The following is a 13,103-nucleotide window of genomic DNA, read 5'->3' as shown; positions in this document are numbered from 1 at the left end:
TTTTGAGACATGGTTTCTCTGTGTAGCTTTAGCTGCCCTGGACTCACTTTGTAGACTAGGCTGGCCTCAAACCCACAGTAATCCACCTGCCTTCCTAAGTGCTAGGATTACAGGCATGTGCCACCTCACCCAGTTTATTTCAGTTTTTCAAGACAGAGTTTCTCTGTGTAACCTTGGCTATCCTGTAGACCAGGCAAGCTTTGAATTCACAGTGATCCACCTGCCTCTGCCTCCCTGAGTGCTGGGATTAAAGGTGTGCACCACCACAGCTAGCTGATTTATTTTACTTTTAATTATAGTGGATGTGTTTCTATGTGGGCATGTGCACATGTGAGTGCAGTTTCCTGTAGAGGCCACAGATAAGCCAGAACTGGAGCTAAAGATGATGGTGAGTTGAGTTGCCCAACATGGGTGCTAGGGATTGACTTTGGCTCCTCTTGAAAGCAGTCCATTCTCTTAACTGCTGGACCATCTCTCCAGGTGTACCTTCCTTTAGATATGTGCTAGGGTTCTCAGGCACTGATGCAGACAGCCAGAAGCAAGAATATGGCGCTATACTGTCCTCTGTTGTGCTATGAGCCTGAACAAGGCTGTGCATCTGCTCATAGCTTCTCTCTTCTGTCCATCAGTCCTCACCTCTTGCTGGCTGTGCTAAGAAACAGCTGGGCTTCTGTACTTCCCTGCCCAGTGGAATGCTGGGAACAGAGCAGAGCTTTTCTGCTTGCTGGTCTTCATGTCATGAACACTTGCTCCTCTGACTTGTGCTAGAAGTAGATCCTCAGTCTCCTGCCACCCTCTGACCCTTCCCTTCTGTGTCACTCCCTTCTCCCCAGCACACTTCAAGTGACAAGGCATGAGGACCAGGCCTCTGGGCACCAGCTGCAGAACCCTACAGGAAACAGGTGTGTGAGGGGCTTCCAGTGGCAAAGAAAACAGTCGCCTCCCTTGGTCTGTGTGGAGAGCAGGTTCTGGCCTGGCTCTTTCTCTGGGGCTAGTGATTACCCAGGAAAGCCCCCTCTCCCACCTTTAGAGGGTCGCTCCCTCCATCTATCTACTATAGGCAATAGAGTCAGCCAACCAGGCTGATAGGTTATCTCCAACAACAACGACGAGATGGGCCAATTCAAGCCAAGTTAGAGATATAAATGCAGGTTTATCGGGGGCAGTTGGGCGGATTCACCAATCCCAAGGAACAGATCCAGGGAAGTCATCATGCAGAGGGAGACAGAAAAAACGTGCAGGAGCCAGGCATGGTGGCACATGCCTGTAATCTCAGCATTCAGGGTGGCAGGGGCAGGCAGATCGCTTGCTGTGAGTTCAAGGCCAGCCTGGTCTACAGAGTGAGTCCAGGACAGCCAAGGTTACACAGAGAAACCCTGTCTCAAAAAATAAAAACCGAGCCGGGTGTGGTGGCACGCGCCTTTAATCCCAGCACTCAGGAGGCAGAAGCAGGCGGATCGCTGTGGGTTCGAGGCCAGCCTGGTCTACAAAGTGAGTCCAGGATGGCCAAGGCTACACAGAGAAACCCTGTCTCGAAAAACCAAAAAAATAAAAAATAAAATAAATAAATAAATAAAAACCAGGTGTTGGGATTTAGAGGAGGGGCAGAGAGAAAGTTTGAGCATCGGGGGAATGAAGAGAGAGAGAGAGAGAGAGAGAGAGAGAGAGAATGTTGAGAGAGAATGTTGATTATAGGGAAGAACTCCTTGGGGAGGGGAATCCCAGGCCCTGGGTTGGAAAGTTCACAGAAGAGGGTGGGTATGCTCACCATCCCATGTAACAGGTAGGGACTGAGGGATGCTGGGAGAATGGAGGCCAGGTCTGCTTTGGTCAAAAAGGCTCCTCAGCCACTTGTCCTGAGTCTGAATCCCAACACATGCAACAAGACACAATTCAAGGCTGGAATAAGGAGGGCCCAGCAAGCCAGGTGGACATCTGACACAGTATTTTGGCCTTTCCCCGCCAGCCATTAAGCCTTTAAATACAGTTATATCTACTAAGCTGCTTCCTAGAAAGGCATTGGAGATCACCTTGCAAACCCAAATATCAGTTGCCTCATGCCAGGCAGGTTACGCTCCCAGCATCTTTCAGCCACTGTAATAAGAAGTGAAAATGCATTCTGGATCAAAGAGCTTACAGTACTTACCTCTGATGTCAGGTTCAGTCCCTAGTGGATGCCCCCATCCTCTACATCACAGAACATACGAGAGGCAAGGCACCTGACACTGCGCTTAAATTCTGATTGGCCGAGGCCTGGTCATACGAGAGTGTGGTACCCATCACCCATCACCAACTTGTTGCAAACACATCTCAAGCTTCCCAGCACATCTTCCTTGTACCCTCACTCCTTCCTAGGCCTTTTCACATGGCAACCAGAATAATTCTGACACCTAAGTCACCTTGTCTCTGTGTTGTGACCTGCACACACATGCAGGGAGGGTGGGGCCGGGGAAGGGGTCATTCATGATGGAATAGAATGCAGGGAGCTCTCATCATGGCTGCCAGGCCCACATGAGCTGGCCCTTCTTTATCCCAGAGCTTACTCCTCCTCATGGGCTTCCCCACCTCCTTTTCCTTCATCCCTTGAGTCCCCTCCTTATTTCAGTAAAATGTCAGCTTAGATAGGAGTTCCTCATTCTTTTTATGGAGCAGCACCCAGCCCCGGCCCAGCTTCACTTCCTTCTCACTGCAGCCCGAATCTTCTTCCTAACACTCATCCCAGGTGGACATGGTTGATGTATCCCATGATCTCTTTTTTGTCTTCTTGGAGCATAAACACAAAGGTTTATCTCGCTCTACCTCCAATACATAAAACACCCACTATACAAAAAGCCAAGAACCCCTCCCTGACACTGACTCACTCTACCCCTGGGCTGTATCATGAACCCATACCTACTTTTCACTTTGAGATAGCATCTCATTAGGTCACCCAGGGTGGCCTTGCACTCACTCAGGCCCACACTGTCCTGAATCTGTGATCTTGTCACTGCCTCCTAAGTGCTGGGATTACGGGCCTGCAGCACTAGGCCTGACCACCAGATTTGAGCTCCCTCACCTCCAGAGTCAGCATTGTGCACCTGCCAGCTGAAATGGGGCCTTTCCAGTTCACCAAGTGAGGGGCAGCTGGAACAGAAAAGGCCAAGGGTCTGGAAACCCCAGGTGCAGAGCACCAAGGCCAGCGGCCGGTCTGTGGAAGCCATGAAGTTCCAGGTCTTAAGAAAAACTGGGCTTGGTTTGGCGAGATGGCTCAGTGGTTAAGAACACCGTCTGCTCTTCTGGAGGTCCTGAGTTCAATTCCCAGCAACCACATGGTCGCTCACAACCATCTATATGTGATCTGATGCCCTCTTCTGGGGGGGCAGGCCTACATGCAGACAAAACACTCTATATGTAATAATAAATACAATTTTAAATTGAGAGAAAGAAAGAAAGAAAGAAAGAAAGAAAGAAAGAAAGAAAGAAAGAAAGAAAGGAAGAAAGAAAGAAAGAAAGAAAGAAAGAAAGACTGGTGTCTTGTTCAGGTGACAGCCAGGGGGCGCTGCAGAAGGACATGGCACTAGAAAGAGTAAAGTGTAGGCTTGAGTAACCTGTCCCTCCCAACCCTATCAGCCCAGAGGGAGGCAAGGTGCCTAAGACAAACAACTCTGAAAAGAGTATCCAGGCAAACATAAACAAGGCCCTCCCTGTTCCCGACCCCCAACAAACACAAACACAAAGAGAAGAGGCCAAAGCAAACAAAGCCAGCACCTAACACCCTGAGAGGGTAGGATGGGCTAAGCACCATTCATCTCTTCTTATCCTGAGCCATTGATTGCCTGGGATGCCCTGCAGGGACAAGCTAGATCCCAGAGATCACTCTCAGGGACAACAGAGCCTTGTGGGAACAGAAAGGAAAAAGGGTCTTTTTCCCCCAGGACTATGGCCTCCACTTAGGCCTCACTGCTCAGCCTCACCATGATCCTGATTCTGTCTCTTGACCCTTTTTCCTTCCTTGCTGTTGGGGCTCATACCTGCCATCAGGTAGGTCTGGCTGTGAGCCCTTAACTCTAAGAGAATGAGAGCCAAACTCAGAATTCAATCCAGCCTACAACTCTTTTTCTTTGTTCTTATGGTCGAGTATTGTTTCAACTCCAGTGCTTTCTATTTACACAAAGGAACTCAGCATAGGCAATTGGTCTTCAGGCTGAATACTGGCGGTGGAGTGTGCTGGGGGAGGAGGGGAAGTGGGGGGGGGGGTGGAGTGGAAGGAGAAGGAGCAGCAGGTGCCTGGGAGCATTAGCAAGCCTGGAGTTTGAAAGCCAGGCAGGGATGGGGGAGGAGAGTCAAGAGGGAAGCAGAGGGTCCCATCCAACAGGCATCCAAGCAGCCATAAACTTTACCCAAGGGTCAAAGGGAGCTGTGGAAGAGTTGAACAGGAGAGCAGCGTGCCCACAGTAGTGCTGTGGGAAGAAAGCTGAGCCCACGCAATGGAGGAGGACTTGAAGAGCTGAGGAAAGCAGGTAAGGATACAGAAGTCTGAACTGGGCAGGGGAGGGAGGGAAGGAAACCTTTAGACCTGACTGGGGTCTTTGGTTGGGAAAAACAAAAAACAAAACAAACAAACAAACAAAAAAAAAAACCCTAGTATCTTCCTAGTAAGAGACTGGTAGTTAGGCAGACCCCCTGGTAGGCGGACAGAGAGGCCACGGCTAACTTAGTAAAGGTGAATTCCCAGGATAGCCAGCTTCTTCCTCACCCTCTTGACTTGAGACAAAACCCTGGCAGCTCAAAACAAAGACTTCCTTGGCTTTTGTCTTCCACTGCTGACAGGACTGGCTCAACAAGCTCAAGGCTTGCTCAGGGCACAGCACACACAACAGTTCTGGGCCCAGCAACCATCCTAGCTTTCTCAGGGAGGAAAATGTCAGAGGCTTTAAAACCTCCAACCTGCAATAAAAGACAGGATTTCTCTGCTTTCCAAATCGCCGCTTGGCTTTGGCCTTTTACTCTGTGTGCCTCACATGTGTCTCCTCACCCCCAGTAAATTCCTTTCTCTGACTGCTGATTCCGTTTGCAGTGCTGGAGTTTTCATCGCTGCAGCCCTTTGTGCTCCAGATGGTTCCTGCCTGTTAATTCATTAGCTGGCAGAGAACAAACCCGATCAACGATCAACTGCGTCACTAGGGTCCCAGCTAGGGAAACAGGGCATCCCTCTGCCCCCAAACAAGCACTGACAGGGTGAGAAGCAGCCCCGATTCACTGTTGGTGGGGTGTGGGTTAGTGCGCCCACCTGGAACTAGATGAGTGAAAGTAGAAGCTGGGAAGGAGGCTGGGGACTAGGGGCTAGGGCAGGGCTGGATGTGGTCAAGGATGGGGTGTGTTTGTGTGTGTGTGTGTGTGTGTGTGTGTGTGTGTGTGTGTGTGTTGCATTGTGTAGATGATATTAGCATGGTGGATTCCCCTTAACTAATATGATGTGGTGTTAACCATTTTAAAAGTCTGACTCGAATCCTAGCTCAGAGCCAGGGTTTGCCATTTGGAACTTCAAAATACAGGGCATCTACCCAGGACCAGCCTGGATAAAACACATCCCCACTAAGCCTATCTCCTAATCCCATGCAGTTTATCCAATCTGAAAGCAGAATGTGTCCTTGCGAGGTGACCATTGGACCAGCCTGGTTTCAGTCTTTTCCATCCTGCATATGACAGGAATCCACCTGAGGTGGACGCAGACAAGAGGAGAAATGGGTGGTTCTTGTGGTTGAAGGTTCAAGCAGAATTCCACCTTCCAGGATACCTTGACCCAGGGGCCAGGTAAGTCTCAGCACCACCCTTGGCAAGATGGCTTCCCCGAGCTTCTGAAGTAGTCATTCCCGTGCCTGCCTTAGCTCCTGTCCTAGGAGCTGGGGGTACAGCCAAGCCTCTACTCTTCTGCCTACTACAGTCTCCCCAGAAGAGACTGCAAAGACTCTGCTGGCCATGGGAGGGAACAGGAGGGCTGGGACAGCCGGACAGGCCTCAGTGGGGCTGATGCATGTTCATACATGTTCTGAATGAGCCTGGCTCCTGCCAGTCACAGCTCCCCCACACAGGGCCATCTTTCCCACGACCAAGAGGGTAGAAGACTAAAAACACCTTCCAAGTTGGTGCTCAGAGTGACTTGGGTCAAACACTCTAAGGCAGTAGGTGCTGGAGAGAGTCCCAGGGCCTGGGGGAGGTATGTCTGCAGAAGCAAGGCCACAGTGTTCTCTACACCCTCATAGCCTTTAGGTCATAGCTAAGGCAGGAAGGCATGTCCTTTCCTGCCTGCAGGTCTCAGCTCTCTGCAAAGAAAGAACAGCCCAGATGAAGGTGACCTTGGTGCAAGGTCATTGACGAGGTGACAGCCCAGCCCTTTTACTATTCCCCTGAGATTTCCCAGGCCAAAGCCTTGTTCAGGCTAAATCCAAGTCTCAAGAGAGCTTCGCACAGGTGCCTTTAAACTTCGGCAGCTTTCTTTGCAGAGTACAGCACTGCTTGCAAAGTTTGATTGCTTCCAGGGGTGGGGGAAGAGGGGTCTCAGAAGGAATCTTTGTGGGAAGCCAGCTAGGTCTGCCTCTCAGCCTTCCTGTGGTCTGGAATCGAGCTGGGCAAGCAGGCAGAAAGGTAAGTGCTCCCTGGTCCTCAGCCAGCTAGGCCCAGACACTTCAGAAGGAGGAAGACACCTGCTATAAACAAGTGTCCCACAGGGAAGCGGTTCTCTCCCTCAGAATTGTCCCAGCTCCCTCATCTGGAAAGGGACACTTGGCATTCTCCAGGAGTCATTTTAATGCTAATGTGTTTAGTCAAACAGAGAAGGCCAAACAGATGTGGGCCATTTGGCAGGGATGTAGTTCATTTGTTAGCAAGTGCGAGGAGGCTGGTTGGCAGGGTATTAAATATTACCTTGGTTATTCACAAACACTTCATATTTCAAGAGAGGCAGGGAGGCGAAGGCTGCATCCGATACATCAGCCTCTGTCCAAGAGGCAGAAAAGAGGCAGGCATTTGATAAATCTGTGTCATTGTTACTCAAAGATCAAAGGCCTGAACATATGTATTTGTGCAACTGGCATTCCAGCAGACAGCCAGAACAGAACGGGCCTGGACAGCTGGAGACAGAAAGAATTAGCCGATTCCAGTTTGTAATTAGCGGAGTCTCTGGAGCTGTAAGGAAGTCGGTGGCTGAGTCCTCCTGCTGGCTGTGCCAGGAAGAGGTCGATGGTGAATGGCAGGGTGGCGTGGGGCCATTCATCGCTCAGCCCCCCTGTTGAGCTGATGTGCCAACTTGACACATATTAGAATCACCTGAGTGGGGAGCGTCGCCTGAAGAACTGCCCTGATTGCCCTGAGTGCTGTGAGAAGACAGGGTGAGGACCAGGCGTGGCAGAGGAAAAGCCTCTTGCCTTTTGCTAACCCGCCCTTGCAGTCCACCCCTCTTGCTGTCAAGATGACTTACCCTGTTGCTGCCTCTGATTCCTTTGCTCATCAGAACCAGCATCCCCAAGCTTCCGTCATGGGTTAGGGACCAGAGGCTCTCCGGGAACATTCCAGGCTTTTGGCACCAGATTAGGACTGCTGAGGCAGCCGGCCTTGTGAACTGAGCAGCTTCCGGTTCTCTTCCCCGAACCCTGCCAACCAGCACTGACAGACAGCCTTTGTGGGGCTAGTCTGACAGTTGAGGGACCCAGCCTCAAGGATCCAAGAAACTACCTGGCTCGGCCTCGCCTCTCAGGTGTGGTTCCGCTGTTACTATTTTAAAGCTGAGCTATTAAATGTTTAAAGACACACACATACACACACATGCACACACCCGTACATGCACTCACCCGTACATGCACTCACCCCATTGGTTCTGTTCCTCTGGAGAACCTTGACTAATACAGTGCCTTCAGGACCTTAAACTTGCTCCAGTGTGAAAGCCACTTCCAAACAAACACACAGGGATGGCCACCTGGACCCCTAGTGCCAAAAGTAAAATGCCTTGAGTGTTGGCCACAGCCAGGGGCCAGGATGCCACCCATCCTGCCGATAGAGTGACTAGGCTAGCCCAGGACTCTCTGGGTTGCCTGCTGCCATCAGTAGCACAGGCCTCGGTTTCTCATTTCCACTCTCCCATAGCTCTAGCCCATCCTCACCCCACATTCTCTCTGCCTTCTCCTCAGTCTGCATGGTAGACGATAGCTCTAACTGTGTTAAGCTCGTCATGCCTGTGTTACTGTAAATGCCTGCCCAGCCCCATCCAATACCTCCCATCAGCGCCTAATGTGCTTATAGCATAAATGTGTTCCCTTCTGGTGGCCCCTGTGAAAGGCCCCACATGATACAGGACATTCCTATCCCATACTGACTTTCTTGGTGCGCTGAGGACACACACACATGGAGGACCCAGTGTACATGGAGCCAAGTGAAGACACATTTCAAACACTTCCTGCAGTGGCTACTGGAGCTGAGGAACTGGATTGTGCCCCAGAAGGTATAGAGCTCTGTATGCTCAATTTTCTTAACCAATATATTTTATTAAATATATTAATATATAATAATAAAGTGAGCATACGGTGCTTATAACCCGACTAACCAAAACAATAGGAAATGAGGATTCATGGACACAATAACAAAACCGTAAGGATATCAGTTCCGAGGAATGATTCTCCTGGCACAATCAGCAGGATTTCTTCTGCTGGAACCTAGAGTAACCAGAACCCAGAACCTCAGCAGGAGCCGGAGCCCCGAAACTTTCCCTCGAGTGGTTCTCTCTAGGAGCATCTCAAAGTGCAGTGATGAAGAGCCAAAACTATCCCAAGTCTCCAAAAAGCCCCGCCTCCAGTTCTGGGCTCATTTACATATCTCCTCCCAGAGTCTGTTCACAGGATCTTTTCATTTGGCAACAATCAAACTCCCCGCACAAGGTGGTCAGTCTTCTAGTGGATTAACCTCACCGGTTCTCTCAGAAGACCGTTTCAATCCCGCACTTGGGATCCTAAAAAGCAGGTTTATCTTTCCTTCAGAGCTCTCTCTCAGGCCAACCCAAATGCAGCCCATCTCAGCACCGGGCTGGCTGACCCTCTATCTTTATCATGTGTACTAGCTAGTGTAATCAGGTCTGGGGAGTGCTCAACCTGCACCTGACTGTGGAAGAAACATGCCCCGTATGCAGACTGCCTCACCTCATTGCCTCCTGTTCAAGGACAGAAGTCAGGTCTTGAGTTTTTGGATACCCCACCCCAGATCCCAAGATGGCTTCCCTCCTCTCTTGGTTGCACGTAACACACATCTTCCCCCCTCAGACCTTCCCTCAAGCCCTCTCCCTCTTCAGCTATCCTGAGGTCACCTAACCCCATTCTCCCTTAGTGTGTCTCATCTCCTGCCCTGCACATACTCCAGACAGCATGTGGCCTGGCTGCATGTGCACTCACCTTTGCCCACTGTCATCTCTCAGCTTCTCTGTGTCTTCCACACTTCACTGACTGTGCCCCTGTCAGCCTAGGTTCCTGCTCTTCCTGTCCTCCATCAGGGATGGAGGCTGCAGAGAGCTCTCTTGACTGTCTTTCTGTCTCTATCCATCCCTTCATGGTTCCTCTCCGGTCTTGAGGCTGTCGTGGTTTGAATGTTGCCCCAAGTGCTTGTATAGTGGATATGTAGCCCCCAAATTCAACTTCACATTATTTGGAAGTGGTGACTTTGAGGGTCAATTAGAAATAGGGGTCGCCATGCCACTGGCTCCCCCATGATGGCTTGGTATCACTGTAAAAGGAAGAGAGAATGAGCTTGCACATCTGTTCCGTCTCCTGTGTGCTACCCTCTACCCTCACTCCTCACCACATGGATACTGGCCCTGTGCCCCTGGACTTCCCCACTTCCAGAAATGCAAACTAAATCAGTATCTTGTTTTTGCAAGTCGCCTAGTCTGTGGTTCATGTTATAAATCAGAAAGCAAAGACGCTGTCTGCTTGCTAGTATCAACAGCTTAGACATTGTTGGCTACCTCCAGCCTTGTCTGTCCACCTCCATCTGCAGTTCCATTAGTCCACAGTATCTGCAAAGCTCATTGCAAACTCCTGTGCCCTCCTTGTCCCGACCTCGACCTTCCACCTCCTGCTGGGAGCAACTGCATGATCTCAGGATCCCATTTGGTTAACTCCGCTCTCTATACATTCTTCTTTCTATCTGGTCCAAGCCTGGCTTTCAGGAACCACTGCTACCCCTGCCTTCAGAATCCAGCCACTCTCCACTGAGCCACCCACAGCATGTCACCTGCGATGCTTCAGTGGCTTTTCTTCACTCTCATCCTGTAGTCTGGCACCTCTCCTTACCTCCAGAGTTGGGGGATCATTGAAAATCATGTTTGTCATGCCACTCCTAGGTGCTACACTCTTAGTAGTTCCCTAGTTCCCTCAGAGCAATGAACATGAGAGCCCTGTGCGGCCCAAACCCTATTACCTCCAACCCCACCTCCTCTGGCTGTCTGACCTTCACACCAATTCGCCTCCCACTTCTCCCAGAAGGCACAGCATTAAACAGTGGTCACTGTTGGCCTGGGTGCTGGAGTCCTAGGGACACAGCTCACTTCTTTGCCTGCCTTTAAGTGGATTGTAGAAAGCATTTTACCTTTAGGGAGCTAGGCTAGCTACAGTAACTAAATCTATTAGTTATTTTATTTATTATTTAAAATACACTTTTTCTTTGAAAAATGGTCTCACTCTGTAGCCCTGACTGGCCTGGAACTCACTGTATAGACAAGGCTGGCCTGCAATTCACAAAGATCCTCTTTCCTTTGCCTCCCAAGTGCTGAGATTAAAAGGGTATGCCGCCATGCCTGGCCTAAACTGTATTTTGTTTGTTTGTTGTTATTTTGTGTTTGTTTGGTTTTTTGTTTTTCAGTTTGGGGCTCAAGCCAGATGGACATCACAGGTGAGCTAAGGTTTCTACTATAGATCCCAGCCTGTAGCACCCAGACTAATAGGCCAACATCTTTCATTTGCTGCTTTCTGAGGCAAAGCTCAGGTAGTCTCTCACTGGCAGCTAAATGCTCTACCTCATTCCACTCCCAAGTGTCCCACCCAGCCACAAAGGGGGTGAGGGTGGGGCGGGGATGTGTGCTCTGGGTTTCTTCTGTCTGTGTTTGGGACACCTAATGTATTTTCTAGCCCTAAATTTATTGAGGCTAAGAGTTTTGAGCAACTTTTTGTTTGCTTGCTTGCTTGTTTGTTTGTTTGTTTTTCGAGACAGGTTTTCTCTGTATGTAGCCCTGGCTATCCTGGAACTCACTTTGTAGACCAGACTGTCCTCAAAGGCAGAGATCCACCTGCCTCTGCCTCCCAAGTATTAAAGGAATGCACCACCACACTTGGCTTTGAGCAATTAAAAAAACAAAAAACTGCTCTCAGAAGTTTCTTTCAAATCTGATTCTGTGAGTGTTTGGCCCTGCCAGTCAAACCCAGAGCCAAGCAGATGCTATACCACTGAGCTACAGTCCAAGCCCCAATATTCTTTTTCCCCCTCAAAGATTCATTTTATGTGCATGAGTGTTTTGCCTGCATGTATGTATGTATGTGCAACAACATGTGTGCCTGGTGCCTACAAAAGCCAGAAGAAGGTGTCTGACCCCTTGGATCTAGAGCTACAGATGGTCATGATCTGCCATGTAGGTACAGGGAACAGAACCCAAGTCCTCTGGAAGAGAAGCCAGTGCTTCTAATGAATGAAACATCTCTCCAGCAGTGGTGGTGATGATGGTGGTGGTGGTGGTGATGATGGTGGTGGTGGTGGTGGTGGTGGTGGTGGTGATAATGGGTGGTGGATGATAGTGGTGGTAATTGGTGGGTGGTGGGTGGTGGTGGTGGGTGGTAGAGATAGTGGTAGTGGTTGAGTTGATGGTGATTGTGGTAGTGATGGTGGTTGGTGGTGTTGTCAGTGGCTGTTGGTGGTGATGGCTGTAGTGGGTGGTGGTGGTGGTAAAGAGTGGTGGTGGTGGTGGGTGGTGGTGATGGTAGTGGCTGTTGGTGGTGATGGCTGTAGTGGGTGGTGGTGGTGGTAAAGAGTGGTGGTGGTGGTGGGTGGTGGTGATGGTGGTGGCTGTTGGTGGTGATGGCTGTAGTGGGTGGTGGTTGGTGGTGGTTGTGTTTGTGGTGGTGGGTGGTGGTGGTGGATGGTGGTAGGTTGACCTTCCAAGTGCTGGGATTACAGATGTGCACCACCACACACAACTGGAGATAGCCGTTCTTGAGGAATGCTTTCAAACACACCAAGAGAAATGCCTAGCTCCCCTTCTGTGCGTTGCCATGAGAGACCTCTCCATCACCCAGTGCTGCTCCAATCCAATTATGATTCACACTTGTAGTTTGTCCTAGAATAAAAGGTACAACAGTAACAACAGAAATGCTGCCACACTGCAGCTGACTTAGCCAGAAAGACAACTTTGGTTGCCCAGGAGCAGCATCCGCTTGTTGTTAGGTGGGATCAATGTCATCAGATGAATTTCCCATCTCCAGGCTCATCAGAGTGCCTAGGCTCCTATCTAGCCAAGTAAGCCCACTTCATTTATTAGGAGCTGCTTTAGGGACAGGCACATGACCTGCCTTTAGCTAGTGAGGCTTGAGTGGAGTGTGTGAGAAGCTTCTGGAAGGGTTTCTACATCTGTAAGTGAGGAGTCTCCCACTTCCAATGGGCATATGGTACCTGGAGGGGATATCCATGGCTTCTGCAAGGGCCAGTAGAACAGGGCGGCCCACAGCAAAAGAAGACCAAAACCTCTGAGTCCAGTGTCAGGTAGGATAGTATGCCATGGCCTTGTTGTTTAAAACAGTTTGAGTTGGTTTTTAGTTCTGGGCAGCCAGAAGCGTGTTGAGTGACACTATGAAGAGTTTCGAGGGCTTTTACCTGATAGCTGGCTGTTGGGGGATGGGCTAATATATGCCGAGGCTAATTAGCACTTGCTGGCTCTGTGACCCACCTTTTGATTAATAAAAAGCCATCCCACCTGGGCAGGGCAGATGAGATAGGTATGGCTAAGGTTCCCAGCCTTGAGACAGAGAGGAATCCTGGGAAGAAAAGGAGAGAACCGAGGAGAGAGGAGGAGAAGAATGCTGCCAGGGTTAGATGGAAGA

This window comes from Acomys russatus, chromosome 25 (assembly GCF_903995435.1).
Source record: "Acomys russatus chromosome 25, mAcoRus1.1, whole genome shotgun sequence".
Classification (NCBI taxonomy): Eukaryota; Metazoa; Chordata; class Mammalia; order Rodentia; family Muridae; genus Acomys; species Acomys russatus.
Note: the sequence above shows the minus strand (reverse complement) of the source record.